The sequence below is a fragment of the Nicotiana sylvestris genome, chromosome 9 (assembly GCF_000393655.2).
Source record: "Nicotiana sylvestris chromosome 9, ASM39365v2, whole genome shotgun sequence".
NCBI classification, from domain to species: Eukaryota; Viridiplantae; Streptophyta; class Magnoliopsida; order Solanales; family Solanaceae; genus Nicotiana; species Nicotiana sylvestris.
Genome location: NC_091065.1, coordinates 39596702 through 39620351, shown reverse-complemented (window position 1 = coordinate 39620351; position 23650 = coordinate 39596702).

The following is a 23650-nucleotide window of genomic DNA, read 5'->3' as shown; positions in this document are numbered from 1 at the left end:
TTGTTCGAAAAGATACGATTGTGAAGCTCGAGAACGAGCTCTCAAAGATAAGGGTCGAGATCGTGGATGTCCGAGCTGAAGCTGTAATGAGCCGAACAAAGGCTGATCAAAAAGTGGTGGTCTATTTGAATGATGTAGCTGATGCTCAAGATAAGATGAGAAAGATCCTTGACCGCGAGGATAGGATCAATGAATACGCTCGGTGTAAGTCTCGGTGGAAAACCCTCGAGAAGATCCGCGTTTGGGGATTTGATCTCTCGGGAGAGTTGGCGTAGGCAAAGGTTTTTATGTATGTGGGCTGGCGATAATGGCTCTTGCGCCTTGGGTCGATGCGACCTTTTACGTAGGCTTTATTTTTCCCTCGATAAGGATTTTTTGAAATAGTGTTTTCCTGACACTTCGACGGTTTAATAAAAAACCTCGATTGTGAGTCGTTATATGGCTATGATCGAGCACCTCGAGAGGTTTGGCTCAGAGGCTGAGTATCTCGAAGCTAGTGTTTAGGAGCTTACATGGTCGAAGCTCTTTTGCCTTTATCGAGGGTAGCCTGTTTAACCGATTCTTTTCGAAGTATATTTGAAGTAATTGAAGTTTTGTGATTTATAACGACGATCGGGTGTTCTCGAGTCGTGTTAGTTTGGATGGTACAGCCTTGTGACCGGAGTCATTTGTGTTTGGCTAGATCCTTTAAGTCCCGAGTGAAGTAGTTTCGGCACCTATATCAAGGATATGCCTTTTTAGGGGTTGTACAAGTTCGATATATAGACGAAACTTCGACATCGAGATTATGCCTTTAGTAAGGTCTTACAATTTTTACATACCTTTGAGGTCTTACAGTTTTGGATACTTGTACAAGTATGATTCATGCCTTGCTTGAGATCTTATAGATATTTTTGTTGCCTTATGTAGGTCTTACGAGACCGAGGCTGCCCGCATATGATCTTACGGGGCCAGGAGGCTAATTTCCCCTTTCGTCGTTTCGCTCGCCATGTTGAATCCGTTGAGGACTCGAGAGGCGAGCATGATTTGGTCAAGCAGTCTGAGCTGCTCTACCACCCTTGACCTAATAATGTTGGCCGAGCTACCTGGATCCGCAAGTACACGTTTAATTTGAAATGTATTTAGAAGGAAAGAGATTACCAGTGTGTAGTTGTGAGGTTGAGACAAGGTCTCGATGTCCTTAATGGTAAATGTGAGAGCATCCTCGGGTATGTAACCCCGAGTTCGGTTTTCTATGGTTACAGATATTTTTGTTCTTCTCATCATAGGCTCTTATGGGGCATCGATGCCTCCCAAGATCATGTGGATGACATGTTGTGGCTCATTCATTTCGTTATTCTTGGCCGCCACTCTTTCCCGGAATTGGTTTTTGGCTCGATTGCTGAGGAATTCTTAGAGGTGACCTTTACTGAGTAGTCTAGCTACTTCCTCTCGGAGCTGGTGGCAATCCTCGGTCTTGTGGCTGTGCGTGTTGTGAAAATCACAAACTAAGTTATGATTTCTTTGCGAAGGATCTGATTGCATAGGCCTGGGCCACCTGGCATCTCTAATTTTGCTGATGGCAAACATGATGTCTGATACATCTATATTGAAGTTGTACTCTGACAAGCGAGGTGCCTCTATCGGCCCCGTATACCTGTCAAACCCAGCTCTATTAACGAGTCCCCGAGGGTTTTGACCTCGATCCATCTTCCGGTCTTTGCAGGGTATGTTACGCCTCGGGGCGTTGCCTGCTTGGGTATACCGAGCTCGAGGGGGCTCCTAGTTGGTCATCCTCAACCCTGATCTTTGACTGGTATCGGTTGTGGATGTCCAACAAGGTCACAGCGGGATACTCGACCAAGTTCTATTTCAGCTTCCTTGAAGCCAGCGAACATCGTTCATTCAGGCCTTGAGTAAAGGCCGGTACTGCCCAATCGTCTGATACTGATGGTAGTTCCATTCGTTCCATTTGAAAGCAAGATACGAACTCTCGCATCATCTCTTTCTCCCTCTACTTGATCTTGAAGACATCAGACTTCCTTGTTGCTACTTTGATGGCACCGGCATGTGCCATTATGAAAGAATCTGCCAGCATCGCAAATGAGTCTATGGAGTTAGGAGCTAGGTTGTGATACCACATCCTGGAACCCTTTGAGAGTGTTTCCCCGAACTTCTTTAGCAAAACAGACACGATCTCATTGTCCTTTAATTTACTGCCCTTTATTGCACAAGTGTAGGCAGTGACGTGCTCGTTAGGGTTCGAGGTTTCGTTGTACTTCGGAAGCTCGGGCATTCTGAACTTCTTTAGAATAGGTTTTGGAGCCGCTTCCTCTAGGAACGGCCTTTGTATGAACTTCTTCGAATCCACACCTTTCAGGATTGGGGGTGTGCCCGGAATTTTGTCGACCCTAGAGTTGTAGGTCTCGACCTTTTTGTCGTTGGCTTCTATCTTCTTCTCGCCCGATTTGATTCTTTTTGTGAGGTCCTTAAGCATATTTACGATGGCGGGGTCGGCTAACGACCCGTTGTTGCTTGACATATCCGGTTCTTGCTCGGCCGGGGGAGCCACCCCGGCGCAACCGTGTTGGGATTTTTCTGTTGACTTTGCAGCTGGACAATCGCTAGTTGTTGTGCCTGCAACATTTCAAAACTAACGTGCAGGCTAACCTCCCGTTCTTCCCTATATGGGGTTTCCTGAGCTTTTTGTCGGTCTCCTTGGTGCACGCTCTTGTTAGTGTGGGAGCTTACATCAACATGTTGAGCATCGCGTGAGACCGCATCTACAGGAATTGGTTCTGGTACGTTCTCAGGGTTTCGTGGTGGTACAGCAGCACGTGGAACATCTACACCATTTTACCCGTGTTTCTCAAGGTTGTTGTTCACCGAGTCAGACATTTTGACCTGAAATCAAAGACCTTGGGCAAGAAAAAGTGTGAAAGATAACTTGCGTTATGTAGTTAAACCAGCAAGAAAATAATCACTATTATTTTTAGCCCTACGGTGGGTGCCAAACTGTTTACCGTGAAAATGGTAATAATAATTAAATTTTAGTTAGTGGTTCTAAAGATACCTGATCTATTTTTATGCTAGTTGTTAGGCAGTTGGTGCTATGTGAAAGACTTAGAATCAAAATAAGAGCTTAAGAATGAGGTGTTAATCAAACTGAATCGTTGTCGATTGGGGCCTCGATATTGCCTATTCGAGGGCCTCGGGGTCGAGTCTGAAGCTCGGCTGGGAGCTATCGAAGGCGGCCGATGGTGAATAACAATTATAAATAGATCAAAGGCAGCTCTTTATGGCTAATAATAAACAATAAATGAAAATCAATGAATAGAACACAATAAATACCAGCAATAAATGAAGTAATAAGATCAAGAGAATATGTTAGAGAGCAGAGAAAATGTTCTAGTATATTTACTATAGAGCAACAGATGTTTAAAAGGTGACAAGGATCCCTTTTATATAAGAGGAGGAATCCCAACATAGTACAAGTGCATTTATTACAAAGATATGGGGATGGGACATCTAACTAATGCCACGATACGGGCTTAGACTAGCCTGACAGATTTTGTCGGCTCTAGCTTTACGCCTTGGGAACTCCCTATTTTCTTCCTGTAACTATCGGCCTCATACTCTCCAGAGGTCAAGCGTCGATGGCCCTCAAAGGATGAAACTCGACCGTGATTTCGAGCTTTCGAGGCGTCATAACGATGGAAAATTGGACCCCCCCCCCCGATTTTACCGTATACAATCATTCTTATGTATTCTTGTATTATTTGCTTCCATTGTGACATTGAGCCCACTACCACATCGGACTGACAATGATAGTGAGCATGTGACCACGCCGAGTAGATTGTGCTTGTGACCACGCTAGGAGTTTGTGATATTGAGCATGTGAACACGCCAGGAGAATTGTGATTGTGAACCAGTGATCATCCCGGGTAGATTGAGATATTAGCACGTGAGTTGTCCGTGCTTTTGTGATTAATAATGTGGGCACAAGGTACCATGAGCATATGATTTGTGGTTTGAGACTCGTGACTTGTGATTATGAGATGAGGTATCGTGGAGTATTTCATTGTTAGACTTGTGTTATAACAACTTGATTAATTGGTCGTCATTTGTTTTCCTTATTTGGTTTAACAAGTACTTTTACGTTGTTCTTATTATCTTTCTGTTTATATCACAAGTTGATCATTGGTGCCATTTACTAATTCCTGCTTTAATTATTAGCTTTATACCTTTATACTACATAGGTTATTTTGATTAGGAGGTGTCTTGACTTGTACCTCGTCACTACTCCACAGAGGATAGTCTTGATACTTACTAGGTACCAACTGTGGTGTACTCATACTACGCTTCTACACATTTTTTATGCAGAATCATTTATTGGAGATATTAGACTCAGGCAGAATTAGCTTCTTGCGAGGATTTGAGGTAGAGTTACTTGGTCGTTGTAGTCCTTTGGAGTCCTTTCCCCTTTTATTGTACTCTCAGCTTGTTATCCGGCCAGCATTTTATTTTGATTTTTGAGATCTTTCTATGTATCCAGCCAGATTTCGTGACTCTGTATTACCTAGTCTTGGGAGGTTGTTGTGATTATTGTCGCATAGTCTTGTTCGCTTTTATTTCGATATTTATATAAACTCTATTTCAAAATAGCATTATTAAACTGGCTTAATTGTTATAAGTAATCAACTTAGAAACTAGGTGTCATCACGACGCCTGAGGTGGGATTTTGGGCCGTGACAAATTGGTATCAAAGCTCTAGGTTCATAAGATGAGTCACGAGCATATTTAGCAGAGTCTTGCAGATCGGTATGGAGACCTATGTACTTATCTTTGAAAGGTTACAAAATTATTAGGATGGCTAAGGAGTGTGATTTATCACGCAGTTGTGGTTATGCGGAGCATAATGGTGGCATCTCACTATTGTGGTTTTGCGGAGTGTAAGGGTGGCATCTCACTGTCATTGTCTGGGCGGAGTGATACGGGTGGCTAATATTGTTAGGGCGGGGTGATACGGGTGGCTATCGGTATGATAAGGCTGGCTATTATGATGTTATCAATATAGAGAGATAAGGGTGGCTATGTCAGGGATGATATGCAATGGCCTGGGGGCATTATGTTGATGATATTCGTGTGATGGTGTGATTTTCCTTGTGTATTTCATGCACCTTATGTGACTTATCATGTTGTTTTCAATGCGTTACTCGATGTCTTTGATATTACTTGCTAACTTATACTACAATAGTATACTCACACAAGCATACACCGTAGCATGCTACTTATAGCAGTTCAGGAGTATGAAACTTGACATTCATTGATCATGCCCATTTATTCTTGTATTATCTGCTTCCATTGTGACATAGAGCATGTGACCACGCCGAGCGGATTGTGATAGTGAGCATGTGACCATACCGGGCAAATTGTGAAAATGAGTATGTAACCACGCCGGCCGGATTGTGATATTGAGGGCGAATAGTGATTATGAGCACGTGATCATGCCAAGCGGATTGAGATATTGTCAAGTGAGTTATCCGTGCGGTTGTGATTAGTAATGTGGGTACAAGGTGTTGTGAGAATATGATTTGTGGTTTGAGAATCGTGAGATTTATCGGACTCAGGCAAATTTTTGTGCAGATCCAGGTATTGGAGATATCGTATTCAGGAAGAGTTAGCTTCTTGATCGCGACGATTCAAGGTAGAGCTGATTGGTCGTCACGGTCACTTGGAGTCCTTTCCCCTTTTATTATACTATAAGCTTATTATCCGAACACCATTGTATTTCAATTTTTGAGATATTTCTATGTATCCAGCTAGAGTTTGTGACTCTGTATTACCTAGTCATGGGAGCTTGTTGTTCTTATTGTCATGCAGGCTTGTTCACCTTTATTTCGGTTTTTCTATTAAACTCTATTTTAAATATAATTGTTAAACTAGCTTAATTGTTGTAAGTAATCACCTTACCTAGTCTTAAAGACTAGGTGCCATCACGACTCCTAAGGTAGAATTTTGGGTCGTGACTAGTGGAAACCAAACCAGGTGCATGACGAGATAACTATATAAACCACATAGCATACTCAACACAGTCATACCCCTGGTGAAACTATTCGAACTCGGTTCGCAACTCATCTCTGTGGGTCTGTGGAACAAACTCTCGCAAGAAAAGATCGGAGAATAGAGACCAAGTAAGTGGTGATGTGCCAGCTGGCCTGCTGGCCTGCTTGCCTCGTAAGCCTAACACGATCGATATACCGACCACGTCAGCTGAAAAGTAGTAAGGTCGGCCCCGTTCAGCTCCATCACACCTATAATATGTAGAATGTGGTGACACTAATCCAAGAAATTTTGTGAATCCTCATAACCCCATCCACTGAACTAGGGAGGATGTAACTTCTAAAACCTCTCCAAACTCCTCTGCCCCTCAACTGACACAACTGGCCAAACCTTAGGTTGAACTGCAACTACTGGCTATACCGGCTCAATACCTAGTGTCTGATAAGCATGAGTCGACTGCTCTGGAATATGAGCAACAAAAGTCTGGGCTCCTCCTCCAGCCTATGAAGTAGCTGGTGCAACTCTACTAAACCCTACCTAATCCAAATTCCCAAACATGATCGGGAAGTGTGCCAAGGTTTCTTAGAGCCCCGACAAACCAATAGGTTGTCCAAGTGCATGCGCAACGTGCTTAGGCTCCTGATCCTTAACTAGAGCTGCTAAAGGCTCCAAAGCTGCTGCTTTGTCGAGTTCTCTAGCTATAGCACGTGCCCCTCCTCTACCTCGGCCTCTCACAGCTCTATCAGGGGGCGTAGGTGTCTAATCATCCGATCAGGTAGATCGTATCCTCACCATTTGTCTTGTCACGACCTAAATTCCACCATAGAGGTCATGATGGAACCTAGTCTCTAAAACTAGGTAATACAATTGCTTAGCAACATTAAAATCAATAAGACATGATATAATAAAGTTTAACATAAATGCATAAATAAAGGTAATACAAGCCAAACATCGATAATCAAAACATATCCCCAGGACTAGGTAGTATAGAGTCATGAGCTTTAACTGAATACATGAGAATATCTCAAAATATGGTACTATTTGAAATATATAAATAGTAGAAATGAAGTAGAGAGGTGAATCCGAAGCCTGCAATCAGAACATATAGGGATACCTTGAAGTCTCCAATATGCAGAATGTCTCACTAACAATGAGCCTGATCTGAAGTATCTGTATCTGCACAAAAATGTGCAAAAGCGTAATATGAGTACACTACAATTGGTACCCAGTAAGTATCAATACTAACCTTGGTGGAGTAGTGACTAGGTTCAAGTCATTTTATACTTACTAGTCAAATAACATGTGCAATATATCAAAAAAAATAGACAACAACAAGTATAATTGAAAGCAACAACAACAATCCTCTAGCATGTGTGATAATAACTCAATGTACTAAAACCCATCTTTTTCCACAAAACATCAAATAGGAGTGGGGCATGTGATAGCATATCAAATACAACCAATAAATCAAAGAAGTACAAGACAGAAACTTTAAGAAGCAAACATGCGATTAAAATATCAACCCCATCTCAACACAAAAAACAACATCAAGTAAGACACCCCAGAATATCGCATAACATCATCAACAATGCCACCCTTATTCCGTTGCATGTGCACATAACAATAATATACCTCCCTTATTTCGTCACATGCTCATATAGCCACTCTTATTTTGCCACGTGGGCAGCCTGAGATAATGCCACACTTATTTCGCCCCACGCACACAACAATAGACACAATCGCACGGCAAAGACCTCATGTTGACACCCCCAATCAATTCGCTCAATATGTCTACATGTGACATAATATCACAAACAATAATATCATCAAGATAAAAGCTCACAACTTATTAATAAAGTGCACGAAGACATAACAAAAACATAGAGATGCGTAGGGGTGTTCAATAAATAGAGCATGACTATAGCTAACTCACTGTAGTGATTATAATCATGAAGTTAAAAAGTGGTTTAGACATGTTTCATATAAATTTCATTAATAGTTGAAGGCACATTAATTGAATACGGTCATATCCAATCATAAATCACATATAGCACTCGTGTACACATTTGTCACCCCGCGCACACGTCACTTTTCATATAACACAATTTGGCAATTTAGGCTAATTCTAAGGGATATTCCCCCACACAAGGTTAGGCAAGATACTTATCTCAACAAGCCAAATCAATACTCTAAAAATCTCTTCCAGTGTGAATCAACCTACGGACGGCCCGAATCTAGCCAAAATAACTTAATAATATAAATAAAAGCCATAGAAAACACCCCAAACAATAACGCTTAGTTTTTGAAATCAAATCAAAAAGTCAACCCAAAATGTCAACCCGGACCCGCCTCCCAGAACCCGAAAAAAAGTAATAAATTCCGAACATTCATTCCAATATGAGTCTAATCATGCAAGTTTCATCCAATTTCGACTCCTAATCGGGGTTCAAATCCCCATTTTTCATTGACAAAAGTTTTTACTATAATTCTCAATTTCTTCACTTAGATTCATCAATCAATTTCTAAAATCAAGGTTGGATTCATGAAAATAATCAAATCTTAATCAAAAACACTTATCACAATCCAAATCGTGAAAATCTCCTAAAATAGATGAAATCCGAGCTCCTAATCTAAATATATGATAAAATAACTCAAACCCTCGAAATAGGATATTGAACGAACATGCCCAGTTATACACTTCGTGATCGCGGGACTTACATCACAATCGCAAAGTACAAGCCAAAAGAAGCTCCAGAAAATACTACGCGAACAGGACATCATGAACGCGATACAACAACACCCAAGCTTAGGAGCACGCGGAACCATTCCGCGAAAGCGAAGGCTAAGCCATCTGACCTCCCCAGCCAGACCAAGACACTACACAATCGCGACCCACACGCACGTACACAAAGCTTCAGTTGCCCATCTTCCATGATTGCGACTTCACCTTAGTGAACGCGAAGAACAAAAGTCTGCTAGATACCAGACACCCTCTGTAATCGCGACGTCCCTTCCATGATCGCGATGAACACCAGCACACTAGAAGACAGTTGATCCAAAACAAGGGAAAATGGTCTGAACCCACTCTGAAACACACCCAAGGCTGGGGGACTCCATCCAATCATACTGACCAATCTCAAAACATAATTCAGACCTACTCAGGCCCTCAAATCAAACAAAACAACATCAAAACCTTGAATCGCACCTTAATCCAAGCTTAATGAACTAATTTGAATTTTTGAATTCAAAACTAACGTCGAACATGCCTAAACAACTCAAAATGACCTTAAATTTTACACACAAGTCGTGAGTCATCATATGAACCTAATACAAGGCTCAAAATCTCAAATGAACATCGATAACTACAAAGTCAACTATAGATCAAACCTATGAACTTCTAAACCTTCAAACTTCCAATTGTTGCCAATTGGAGCCAAATTAACATAAGATCCTCTGTATCGAAATCCAGACATATGACTAAGTTTAAATCACCATCCATACCAAACAGAACCATCAAAACTCCGATTCAAGATCAAATACGTAAAATTCAAACTTGGTCAACACTTCCAAGATAAGCTTCAAAAATAGGAACTAAGTATTCCAACTCAATCCGAAATCTCCCCGAAACCAAACCAACCATTCCCCAAAGTCACATAGCAACAAAATACACATAAGGGAAGCATAAAATAGTAAAATGAGGCTCAAATACACAAAACAACTTGCTGAGTCGTCACATAAACACAACACATTGACATGGCATGTGTTGTGTTACTCACCCACATTTGAGTGCGTAAACTTGACCTCTTTTTTTACTCAAACACAATTGCAAGTTATTTTGTATTATTTTTCCCTCTCCCGCTTCTTCCCCTTTTCTCCAGTGAATTACTATTGTTCCATTGAGCTAGCTCCATTGTGTTTCACCCCCACAGAAAATAGGAGAAAGTTTTTCCCTTGTTCATCTTTCCTCATTTGCTATGTACGTTTGTCTGTTCTTCTACTGGAAGAGACAAATCCATGAATTTGAAGAGCTTATCAATATGACCAACAATTTCTCTTAAAATATCTCAAATCAACAAACTCATTTTTTTACTTTCATTTTCCCCCGCTTAGTAGAAACAGAGGACTAGAATTTTGTGCTCCATTTCGAGAAGTAAATCTACATATTTTTCGTTCTCTACTCCTTATCAAACCACAAATACTATAAGATATTATAAGAGTTGTCAAAAATAAATTTTTCCGGAATCAATGAAACCAACTATAGATGATAATAATAATCAATTAACCTTTCGTAACCAAATTAATCTAAGTGTATTACCAATAAATGTCGAATCCAAACCACACATAAAACCCTGACTTTGATCAAAGGAGTAAAGCATCAAAAAAATCTCCTTCTCTCGAAGAAGCTGGGAGCTAGAGAAGGAAAAAGGGGCGAGAGTATGAGTTTTCTACTCATAGGTGAGGCGATGATTTAAAGTTTTTTATTCTAAATTTGTCAATAAATTCATATTTCATCTCAGTAACTAAATTCACAATTAAATATTTATACGTATTTAATATACCTCCTAATACAAATAATAATATCTAAACAAAAGCTACTGATATTTATACAAATAAGTGTTCCCTCCATTCCAATTTATGTGAACCTATTTCCTTTTTGGTCTGTTCCAAAAAGAATGACCTCTTTCTAAATTTGAAAATAATTTAGCTTTAACTTCCAATTTTACCTTTAATGAGAATTTTTGATAACCACACAAATGCTCTAGGCCCCTTTTTGACTTGTTTAGGACCACAAATTCAAAAAGTCTTAAATACGTGCCCAGTCAAATAGGTTTACATAAATTGGAATGGAGGGAGTACCTAATACTCTATAGCTCTGCCCATGTCTTTTCTCCGTCGAAAAAAGAGGTAGAGGAGGAAAAAGACCAAGGAGAGGGAGAAATAGTGGGTCTAGTTGTCAGGACCCAAAATCCCAATCTGTCGTGATGGAGCCTAACACATTACTAGGCAAGCCGACCGTCACATAACAACTACGCATAGAGTTGAAAACATAGTTTAATAAGTGCAGCAGTGGAAAATCTCATTAATAACTGATAAAAATAACTGCAACTCAAACTACAAAAAATCCCAAAATCCTAGTGTCACTGAGTACATAAGCTACTAATGTCAACATAGTCTAAAATTCTAGTATAACTATCTGAGAAAATAGGACAGTACTAAAATAAAATGAAAGGAGGGAGAGTCAAGGTCTGCGGGCTTCATAGCAGCTACCTCGAGGTCTCCGAATAGGTACTATTACCACTCTAGCAACCATTGCATCCATATGTACCTGGATTTGCACGTGAAGTGTAGAGTTTAGTATGAGTACAACCGACCCAATGTACTTAATAAGTAAAAGTGCTAACCTTAGGCTGAAAGCAGTGATGAGCTGAAAAAGATACAGTCTGAATCAAAATAATGATAACATGGATATAACAAGATAATGACAGTAATAATTCAGAGAACTTCCATATTCAGCTTGTATATAGTACAGAGATTTAGGCACATTTTCAAGTTCAGTAATTTAAGCTCAAAACTGATAAAATATGCCAAATAAAACTAGAATGAGGAATGTTACATCTTTATGCCTACATGTCAAATGTAATACATCATAGTGATAATCTCAGGTACTCACACTCTCAGAGTACTCAATATGTCTGTGTCAAACACCCAGTCATCACACACAATCACTCAGCATTGTACGAATACTTGCGCCCTACTGGTATATCAGACTGTGGAGGGGCGGATCCTGCCTAACCGCTAATATAAAGCCTATAAGGCATGTTGCGGTGTTCATCCCGATCACATAATAATAAATAAGCTAATAAGGCCTTTGCAGGTTTTAATATTGTGTTTAACACAATCTATTTTTCTATTTATGTTACTGAGGGTTTTAAGAAGTTTCCATTTCTGGGTGTTATAGAATCTTATATAATGAAAAGTGTTATGTTTCATTTATAAACAGATTTTATTAACTTGATATGTGATCATTAATATGAATATAAATCTAGTTCATATAGATCTAATATATCTATTTCTTGTGATACAATTAGTTCTGTAAATGCTTGTTCCATTACATATATTATTTCAAAAGTAACTAAAATATCATAAATTTTTCTTTTGACATCGTTATTAAGTCTGTTAAAGATATATAATATACGTATTTTGTAGTCAATATTTTCTTCTAATAAATACGTGTGGTTGTTCATTTAGATTTATTATTTATCCTTATCATGTGTTTACTAAACATATTCCCTCTAACCTCTTTGTTTATCATAGAGTTTATCATATTTTAATAAGTTATACTGAACAATCTTTTCTGGTCACTACCATGTTTTTCATGCTTCAATCATTTACCCTAACAGCGCCTCAACTCTGTGTACTCCCCTAAACGGCTTCCTTGCCTACTGGTTTCCACTTTAGGATGGCATAGTCTGGGCTTAACTACTCTCAGCATTATTAGACAGGCAAACTTTCTCAAGATGTTCTTTATAACAGTACTATAACATGATAAACAATTATGATATTCAAGAGATTATAAGGAATATAAGAGTTTAGTTAAACATGATTATGAATAAACTTACCTGGTTTTGTAACTCGTTTGAATGCTCCATAGCTTTCAGAAGTTTGTATATAATCAGATATTTTATTGAGAGAAGATAAGAGAGAGAAGGTGAGTATGAGGATGTCTGAGGATGTCCTCCCTTCCTCTGATTTACAAAATATATAGAAAATTTAAACGACTCTTACTGTTCATGAACGACCTTTACTGTTCATGAATGTGACTCGTACTATTTACTTTACGACTTTTTTACATGACTCTTACTATTCATGAACGACCTTTACTGTTCATGAATATGACTAGTACTATTTACTTTACGACTTTTTTACATGACTCTTACTATTCATGAACGACCTTTACTGTTCATGAATGTGACTAGTACTATTTACTTTACATTATGTGTTTCCAGTAGCTGTCTTCTTCTTTTGTCTTCTTGTTGATACCTTCATTCTAGTTGGACTTCTGGTACATAGTTATCATCTCCGTTGCACTTTGAACATATGTGGTCTGGATATTTGTGTCCTACTAGTTTGCAGTATCTTGTTAATAACTCGTTTGAAATAAATTCTTTTTTCAATGCTCTGGTAGTTGGTTGCATTTCTGGCTTTAATAATGATAAAATCCATTTCTGGACTTCATCCATATCTCCTTGTCGTAGTTCCTTTGAGTTGGCATATATCATTAACTGGTCTCTGGAATAGTAGCTCCAGATAGCATTTCCTTGTAGATAATTGTTAGCTAGTTCTTGAATAATAGTTGCTATACCAATTATTCTTTTATTGGCATAGAAACTTGGTATCTCCATTTTCTGTATCTCCGGTTGTTTCTCTATCTCTTCCGGTATTATCATATCTCGTGTTAGTCCTATCTTTATCACCTGTATTATGGGTTTTATTTCGTCATATAGTATTTCCGCTGGTGCTGTATAGAATTTGATGAAGAATAGGTTGCCTTTTGTAATTCTCTTGAAGGTGACAAATGCTTTGTATAGCTCTGGTATTCCAATTATTTCTTCTCCGTCGTGGGTATATACTGTGCTAAGTAGTCCGTAGTTGTAACATGTCTTTACTAAGTTTGCTTTTGTTTTTGGCTGGGCTATAAGCCTATTATATCCCTGTAGTTTTTGGGTTACATAATCCTGTGTTGGATCTGTAGTAGTAGTTGATCTAGGGTTTAGGTTCAAGAATGTCTGAATTTTATATATATTCTCAATATATGTTTGAGTAATATGGTTATATACCTTTTTGTTGTGGTGTAGGCTATTAGCATAGGTTGTAGTTTGTGGGGCTATAACTATTGCTTCTCTTGGCTTTTTTGATGTAAATGGCTTATCAAATACGTTGTTTAGGTTTACATTGATATGTGGCTTTTTGTTAACTTGTTTGCTTGTACCTGCAGCTGTATATAAAGCAACTGTGTTATGGGTTTTTTGGAGTTTCCCAACGTCTCCTTCTAACTCTGGAAGTTTAGAGTCTTCCGTTTGACTTAGTTCCGCATTTTTATAGTCATGCTGCTGACTTAGCTTGCTTTCCTCTAGCTGTTGTAATCTTTTTCCCATACCATCCATCTGTAAAGATAGAGTAGTAAGGATTGTAAATATGTCTTTTGATTCTTGGCTTTCATCTGTTTGGGTACCTTTGTCTTGATAGGTAGTCTGCAATAACATTCTTGTCAGTTCGTATTACTTCAATTGTAAATGTAAAATTTTGTATATTCAATACAAGTCTCCTTATTTCCTTTGTAGTTACTGAATCCTGTACTTTCCGTGTTATCCACCATTTTACTTGTGTATTATCTGTTCTTACTATAAATTTGTTATAAACAATATATGGCTCAAATGCTAACAAACATTTATATAATCCAAATAGTTCTTTCCTATTTATCTCCCATTTTAATTGTGGTTCCGTGTATGATCCGGAATAATATCTACAATGGTGTTCAATTTTTTCATTATCATATTTATATTTTAGAACTCCTCCGTAGCTGTGATCACTAGAATCAGTTTCTACAATATATGTAAACTGTTTCTTTTCATTTGGAAAATATAGTTTTGGTAATTTTTTACACATATTTTTTATCTTCTGTATATGTATTTTATCTTTTTCGTCAAAATGATATTCTATATCCTTTTTTTAATTTTTTCTGTAATGGTTTTAAGTTTTCTGCTAATTTAGGAATATATTCTCTTACTTGGTTAACCAATCCTAAAAATGATTGTAACTTCTTTTTTGTATCAAGTGTTTCATTTAAGTTAATTATTTTTTGTACTATATGGGTTTGCATTTTTATTCCGTTTTTGTCTATTTGTATACCTAAAAATTCTATTTGATTTTTCATTACTTCTGCTTTCTTTTTACTTAAACTTATTCCTGATATTTCTACAATGTGTATGAATTTTTCTAGTAGTTTTATATGTTCGTTCTCTGTTCTAGAATATAGCAATATATCATCTATATATATTATACAATTTTCTAATTGGTTGAAGTAATTATCCATAAAATGTTGATACCTACCTGGTGCATTTTTATATCCAAAAGGTAATATGTTCCATTCGTAAAATCCTTGTGGTACTGTGAATGCTGTTAACTTTTTAGATTCATCTTCTAGTTTTAAATGGTAAAATCCCGATTTACAGTCAAACTTACTAAAATAGTTATATCCTTGTATTTGTCTGATTTTTAGTATTTTATTTGGTATCGGATAATTATATGTTTTTGTTTTTGCATTTAAGTTTCTATAATCTATAACCATACGGCTTTTTCCTCGTTTTTGCTCACTATGCTTATTTACTATAAATGCCGGGCTAGTATGTTTACTATTACTTTCTTGTATGTACTTATTGTCTAATAATTCCTTTATATGCATTTTAAATTCTGTTAAATCATTAAAATTGTATTTTAAAGGTTTTTGTGTTATTATGCTACTTTCATCTATTAGTTCAATCTTTATTTTTGTTTTATGTTTTTCCCATCCTCGGAGTGGATTATCATTATATAGTAATTCTAATTTATCTTGTAGTAATTTTATTTTATTTATTGAGAAAATGATTATTTCTATATTATGGTTGCTTTGTATTATATTTTCTAATTTTTGGGTAATCTTTTCACTTCCTTTAATCCAGGGTGTTGTTTTTCTTACTTTATTATTTACTCTTTTTGCTCCTAATTTTTGTTTACACGGGGTAGTAAACCACCAATGTGTTTTTGTTATAATATGTGGGTATAATTTATCTAAAAATGGCATTCCTAATAATATATCTTTATTTGTGAATTCGTAACTATATATTTCTTCTATGGTTAATATTTTATCCCATATTTGTATTTTTATATTTCTTGCTTTATATGTTATCATACTTCCTTCATTATTAAATCTTGTTACTACTATAGGGGTTTTTAGCTTTTCCCATTTACTTTCTGGTAAACAATTATGTCTACACATGTTAGCTTCTGCTCCTGTATCCATCATAGGTGTATAATATCTATTATAATATCCTTCTACTATTATTTTGGCAAGTATATATATTTTTGGCATTATATTAATGTTCTTTTTATTATTATTTTCTTGTTTTCATAACTTATTGTTAATTGCCTATCTTCTAATTTATATGGTTTGACTTTTTCTAACCATTTTATTCCTAGTGTAATGTTTTTATCGCCTTGATATATTTTAAAATTTATTAATATTGGTATTCCTCCAATAATTAATTCTTTTTCAGTTGTTTCTTCGTTTTTTCTTAACGCTTTTGGTAGTTCTGAATTTTGCTGTTCTATTGTTACTATCTCTTGTTCTGGTATTAATTCTCTTATAACATAATTCTCTTCCTGTCCTGTATTTATTAGTATTAAATATTTTCTTTGGTCCATTATTCCTGTTATATAATAATGGTGTGGGTTTATTTCTTCTATTTTTTGTTCTATTAATTTTTGTGGAGTGGTATAATTTATTCTTCTTGATGTACTTCTTGATGTACTTATTCTTGATGACGTTTCTGGCATTTCATTATTTATTCGTTTTGATGTGCTTAATCTTTCTTTTACTATTTCTAAATCTTCATCCATGTCCATTTCCGTATAACTGTAATCATTGTTGTCTATAACTGATACTATTCTTTCGAATGGATTTTCTATTTTTATTTTATTTATTTTATTTTTAGCTGTTATCTTATGTTTTGTTGTTAAGACATATAGATTTTTACATCTTGCTGTGAATATTTTACTTCCTGGTGCTAATTCTATTCCAGACATTTTCCAGTATAGTACTAATGATTTATCTATATTTTTATCATCTACTGCTACTGAATAGTTAGCACTTATTATAAATTTAAATTTTTGGTATATTAAGTTACCTCTTACGGCACTTATTATACTCTTTTCTATAGGTTGTACAATTCTATCATCTGCCAAGTATATTTCTATAGGGGTATCTATTCCTTCCCTAAAACATGCTTTTATTAGGATCTCCGTTCCTCCTAAGTGTACATATTTTATTGGATTTTTTGCTTTTATATCTTGTATTTCTTTATTTAGTAGTCTTTTATTTAAAATTGGTATTTGTGCTTTACCTTTGATGTATTTACAATCTATTATATGTTCTCTTTGGCTTACTACATAGTATTCTTCTTTCTGTCTTTTAAACCAATTCTTTATTGTTGGTACTTCTAATATTTTGTCTATGCTTAGATCCAATTCTTTTCCTTTTATTTGTTCAAATACATTAGCGTCAAATATTATTTTTTGTTCTGAAGATTGTTCATCTTGGTGTTCTTCTTGTTGTATAATTTGTATATCTTTTTCAGTCATAATTTTCTTCATCTGATTCTTCTATATCCTTGTTTATTTCCTTTTCATTTTCAGAGAATTCGTTTTCTGATATCTCATATATGTTGTCTTCACTGCTTAATTCATAATCTACATATTCTACTTGTGTATATTTATCATTATCTATCAATATTTCGGTAATTTGTTTCTTCTTTGGGTTTTTTGGTAATTTATAATCTTTGGCTAAGTGTCCTAGCTTTCCACAATTATAGCAAGTACATTCTGTTAGTTTTTTCTTTTTCCTATATGGTTTTTTATGTTTATAATTTTTTACATAATATCTTCCTCTTGGTTTCCTATATTTATATTTTGAATATTTTGATTTAAATTTCTTTTTCTTTCCTTCTTTTTTGTAATATTTATCTGTGCAGCCAAATTGGGGTGCTATTCTACTTTTGCAACATGCCAAATTTTTTACTAATATTTTTTCCATTTTCATGTTTTCTTTATATTTTTCACATAATTCTATAAACCAGTTTTGTAGAAATTTTATCCTTACTCCTAATGTATCTGCTAGTCCTGCTTCGTTCCAACTTTTTTATTATTTTTGAGCTGAAGGGTTCTGGTAATTTTGTAAAATATAATTTTCTTATCTCTTTACTTTCATCCGGACTATATGTTCCTTTATAATAATAGTCTCTAAATGCACAAGTATATTCATCTATATAACACATATTACATATTGCTAATTTTGTCATTAAATTCCTATTTGTAATTTTTTCTTTATTTTGTTCTTCTACTTCTGTTGTCATGCTACTAAATTCATTTCTTATTGCTATTTCATATTTATTTAATATATCTGTAACTGTTGTTGTAGTTGTACCGTCAAGTTTTTTATTACTCCTTAATGTGTCTAAGCTTTCACTTGATAAATTTTGTAACCATAATTTTACAGTTCCTATTAATGTTCTTTCTATATATCCTGGTGTTTCCGCTATTGCTATTTTATTATCTATTAGTTGTTTTGAGATATATCCTATCCATAATTGTATTGTTTTATTTATATCTGCTACACAATCTAGATCTAAAAAATTATATTGTTCAGTTATCTGTCTTGGTGCCCATTTCTTATTTAACCTTTTATCCCATAATGTTTTGTTTCTGTCATATGCATCATAACTTACTCTGTAATAGGTTGGGTTTAATTGTTTTGGATTTTTTATTCCTGATATGCTTGGTTTATCTTCGTTCATATCTCCTGTATTTATTTCTGGGTTTATTTTTATCTTTTCTGTTTTTTCTATAAGTTCTGTGTATGTTTCACTTGTTTCTGAATAGTTTTCTCCTAGTTCTGTGTCTTTATCACTTTGGTCATTTATTTCGTTTATACTTATTTTTGATGGACTCTCATGTACTTCTTCTAACTTGTAATTTGAACTTTTCTATCTCATTTGTTAGTTTTAGTTCTTGTTCTTCTTCTTTACGTTTTTCCTTTTCTTTTAGTTTATTTGCATACATCTGTTTTAGCATCTCTAATTCTTTTTCTAATTCTGTTATTTTAGTGTTTTTTACTTCCTCTATCTGTTGTATTTTTTCTTTAGCTTGCTGTTGTATTTCTTTAATCTCTCGTTTTCTATCTATTTCTTCGTTTTCTTTTGTTATTCTAACCATGGCAGTTAAACTATCCTCTAGTTTTACAGTTTCTTTTTCTAACATTAAGTTTAGGTTATTTCCTATTTTTTTATATCTTCTTCCTAAGTTGGAAAATATTATTGTTATTTTTAATCCTTCTGGATTTTCATATGTTTTCGCTTCTAGTGCGAATTCTTCTTTATTCATCTTTTCTTTTTAAGATAGCAAATATATTTATATTCTGTTTTAGATATTATATTGATTAATTCAGATAGCCTAGCTTTGTTTGTTTTTGTAATACTTAGGTATTCATATTCTAGGTATAGTTTTTTCAGTTTCTTCCTTATTTTCCTTGATTTTTTAATTATTTTAATCTCTGTATTATCTGTAATTGTCTCACTGTTTATGAGTATTTTTTGCAGATTTGTACTATTAATGTCAGTGTTCCTTTCCATGGTTTTGTTTCTTAAAGTATATGTTTATTTGTCATAGCTCTGATACCAATTTGAGGGGTCATGTTAGTACTGAGATGTATACCTGTTGATACATATATCCATGGTTTTTATATTTCTCAGATCTATTTCTTAGATAACTTGCATTATTTAGTAAACCAGCAAAAAACAATCACTATTATTTTTAGCCCCACGGTGGGCGCCAAACTGTTTACCTTGAAAATGGTAATTACAATTAATTTTGATTTTAACATTACGTCTCATACAGAGGTTTTTTTACATGTGTACATGTGCCCCTTCACATTGGGTCCTCTCGATAGAGTCGTGCGTGACTTTTGTCGAAGATATTGGGCTACCCTGGCATAGGTTTACCCGTTGTTCTAGAGGACAGTACTGATGATGATGTTCTTTGCAGAAGAAGCAGGCTCGAGTTCACCCTTAGCCATCTCATTAGATTGTACCGGCCCTTTCATTGCTAAGGCCTGATAGCTTTGCGATGCCGATCTACAAAGCCCTTTGTTGTCGATAAAGAGACAGGGACCGTGGATGGATGAATCGATTCATCCGAGTAACGACTGTCTATGTTATCCCCATGGAGTTATTGCTATTTCCTGAGAAATGGAATGTCACACATAAGTGGTACACTTGTGCTTTTATCATTTTTGCTCATGGTAGAGACAGATTCTGTAAAGGTGCTTTCTTTTTCTTTTTGCAGCAACCCCATGGATTCCATACGAGGTCCCCGACCTGACAGATTGGGCTTGGAAGCTGGCAGCTCACTCGACCTAGGACGAGCATAAGTGGCAAGATCTATCCAAGGGTAGATGGGAGGCAAAAACACCACGGTATGTGCTGTGTGGTTTGCTTTCTTTGGAGGGTACTCTATGTGTACTAACCTCGTCATCGTAGGCATTAGAGAATTTCCTGAGTTGAGATCGTTCTCCCTCGGAGAGGAGGAGGGGTCGTCGGCCTCGGGACTGAGGAATAACAACAAACGGAAGGAACCCTCGTAGGGCGAAGGTGCTCATAGCTAGACAAGTACTGCCCGGAGGCCCAAAGAAGATGTTTCGACTGAGCCTGCAACCTCCGAGGCTTCCGGCCTTAGAAAAATGGTTCCTCCTTTTCCATTATCTTCTTTTCCCATCAAAGGTACTTCGAGGGACAAGGATTCTTTGCCACCATCTTCTTTTCCCGTCGAAGGTACTTCAAGGGGTGTTCGTGACCAGGGGCCACCTAAGTCAAGCAAGGTCTCGAACGATCACGTTCCTATTGGGAACGGTTATGCTGGGGCCAATGAAACCAGGCCGTTAGGTGTGCGTTCGACCTTTGAGGGGGCTCAACGGCTCTGTTTCATGGTGAGTTTTGGCCGATTGTATTAGTTTTTCAGTTTTGCATTCCCACTTTCTTATTGAGCTCCTTTTTCATAGGCGTTTGACAAGCTCAAGTCCGAGCTACTCCGCCATGAAGCTAGGTTGAGGAAAGCCCTTGGATGGGGAGAAATCCCTTAGGCTTCTTTGTGAGAAGAGGGGTGACGAGTTGGTATACCTGCGGTACGAGGCGAATCAGAGCCTGAACTATGAAAGCTACCTTGAGAAACAAGTAACCTTTGCTCCAAGGGAAAGCATGTTTCTTCTTCTATCCTCGGAGGCTAATGTTTTGATATTTTAGTTGCAGAGCAAGACAGAGGATTTGGAACGCCTTTGGAACGAGGTTAGCCAGGCCAAGTATGAGTGCAACGGGGTAAGGTCTCAGATAGACGCCCATGTTGTGGCCAAGAAGAATGCTTTGGCCAAGGTTTCTGCCCTAGAAGTGCAGCTCCGAAACGCCCATGAGAATAGCTCGGTTCAAATGAGCAGGATTGCAAGGCTCGAGTCCAAGCTTTTGGGAATAAAGGCCGAGGTGATGGATGCCCAGGCTGAGGCCGAGATATTTGAGCTAAGGCCGACAAGAAATTGGTCGTCTATTTAAAAGAAGCTGCTATTGCTCGAGCTAAGTTGAGAGGTACTTCCGATCGAGAGAGAACAAGCAATGAATATGCCATGTGCAAATCTCGGAGGGAAACCCTCGAAGAAATTCATGCTAAGGGCTTCGATATCTCGAAAGAGATAGCGCAGGCCAAGGCAGATGAATAAGATGCCAAGTTCCTTTTGTCCGATGCCGAAGATAATGACGAAAAGGCTGATGGGCCACAGTCCCCGGGGGGATGTAGACTAGGCTTTTTCTTTTTAACTCTTTGTACAGGGCTCTTAGAGAGCATTTGAAAATGTAGCCCTGCATTGTTTCATATGTGCATATATAAAGAAACCTTTCGGTTTTCTCCTTCCATGAATTTCTATTTTCTTGTGTATGCCTTTATTTGTCTTGAGTTTTGACGTTTTGTTAATGACTAGCCAGACGAATTGGCCTTTGAGTAAAAACCTTTAGGTTTATAATTCGGCCCTGGCGCTTGTTAGGATGGCTCGTAGGCTCTTACGCATTTGCCCTTAAGCGTTTTTACTTAACTATTTCGGGCTCAGTCTCTGGGCTAGATTTCAACTCGAGCTCATTGACCCTTAAGTTTTTGAATTTTAAGCTGGCTCTTAGGCTCTTACGCACAGGGTCGGTACGACCTCTTAATATAGGCTAGTGACAGTGGCTCTTACGCCTTCGTTCGGAACGACCTCTAATATGAGATGGCGATAGGGGCTCTTACGTGTAGGGTCAGTACGTCCTCTGAATATAGGCTGGAGATAGTGGCTCTTATGCATTGGGTCGGTGTGACTTCTAATTTGGGCTAGCGGCAGTGACTCTTACGTATTATGTCGGCACGACCTCTTATATAGGATATATTTTTCCCTCGCTAAAGACTTTTTGGAGTTTTTGTGCTCGCCCGAATCTTCGACGATTCGATAAGAACCTCTATTGTGAGCCATTATGTAGTGATAAATGAGCACCTCGGGAGATTTTGCTCGATGGCCGAAATTGTGTTGAACCAGTTGTTTGGAGCAGATATGATCGAAACTATTTTGCTTATGCTGAGGGTAGCCTGATTAATCGGTTCTTTTCTAAGTTTTTCGATGTAATTAAAGGCTTGTGATTTTATACTGATGGTCGGGTGTCCTCGAGTCACGTGAGTTTGGTTGGTACAGCCTTGTGACCGTAGTCATTATATTTGGCCGTAGCCTTTTAGTCCCCGAGTGAGGTCACCTCGACATTTATATCGAGGGTATGCCTTTTTAGAGGTCTTACAAGTTTGGATATATGGCCTTGACTTTAAGATAGGGATTATGCCTTGTGTAAGGTCTTATAAATTTGAGCATGCCTTGCTTGAGGTCTTACAGGTAAGTTACTTGGTACAAGTATAATTCATGCCTGGCTTGAGGTCTTACAGGTTTGTTACTTGGTACAAGTATAATTCATTCCTGGATTGAGGTCTTGCAGGTTTGGTGTTGCCTCATAGAGGTCTTATTTGTTGATACTGCCTCGTGGAGGTCTTATATTTTCTAGTATTGCCGCATGGAGGGATTTCGGGCTCAAGGTCGCCCGCTTGGGGTCTTACGGTCTTCAGTTTTTGATAGCTCGATGGGACGATAATCGACGACAGTCCTCGAGTTGATAGCTTTGGAGCAATTCTTCGTAAACTTGGTATTTCCTCATTGAGGGCTTACGAGTTCGAATTTTCCGACCCGGAGGTCATGTGGCCTCGAGTTTTTGGCGTCAGTCCCCGAGTGCTCGAGAAATTCCTGGCTCTGGAGCCGTTTCTCGTAAAAGTAGCATACTTTTTTTTAAGAGCAAAAATATTTTGATGGAGGGAAAATATTCTTTGATTAGTTGGTAAAAGTATACATGTTTTCACCGTTAAGGGCTTAATTATTCTATACAGACACGGTTCACTCGACCGTAATTAAAATAACTAAGAAAACGCAAAAAATTAGAAAGAAACTAAAGAAACTATACATAGAATATGAATACTTAAGTATCACAAAAATAAACAAAGCTAGGCTGTCTAAATTAATCGATATAATATCTAAAACAGAATATAAATATGTTTGTTATCTAAAGGATAAAAGATGAATAAAGAAGAATTCGCACTAGAAGAGAAAACATATGAGAATCCAGAAGGATTAAAAATAACAATAATATTTTCCAACTTAGGAAGAAGATATAAAAAAATAGGAAATAACCTAAAC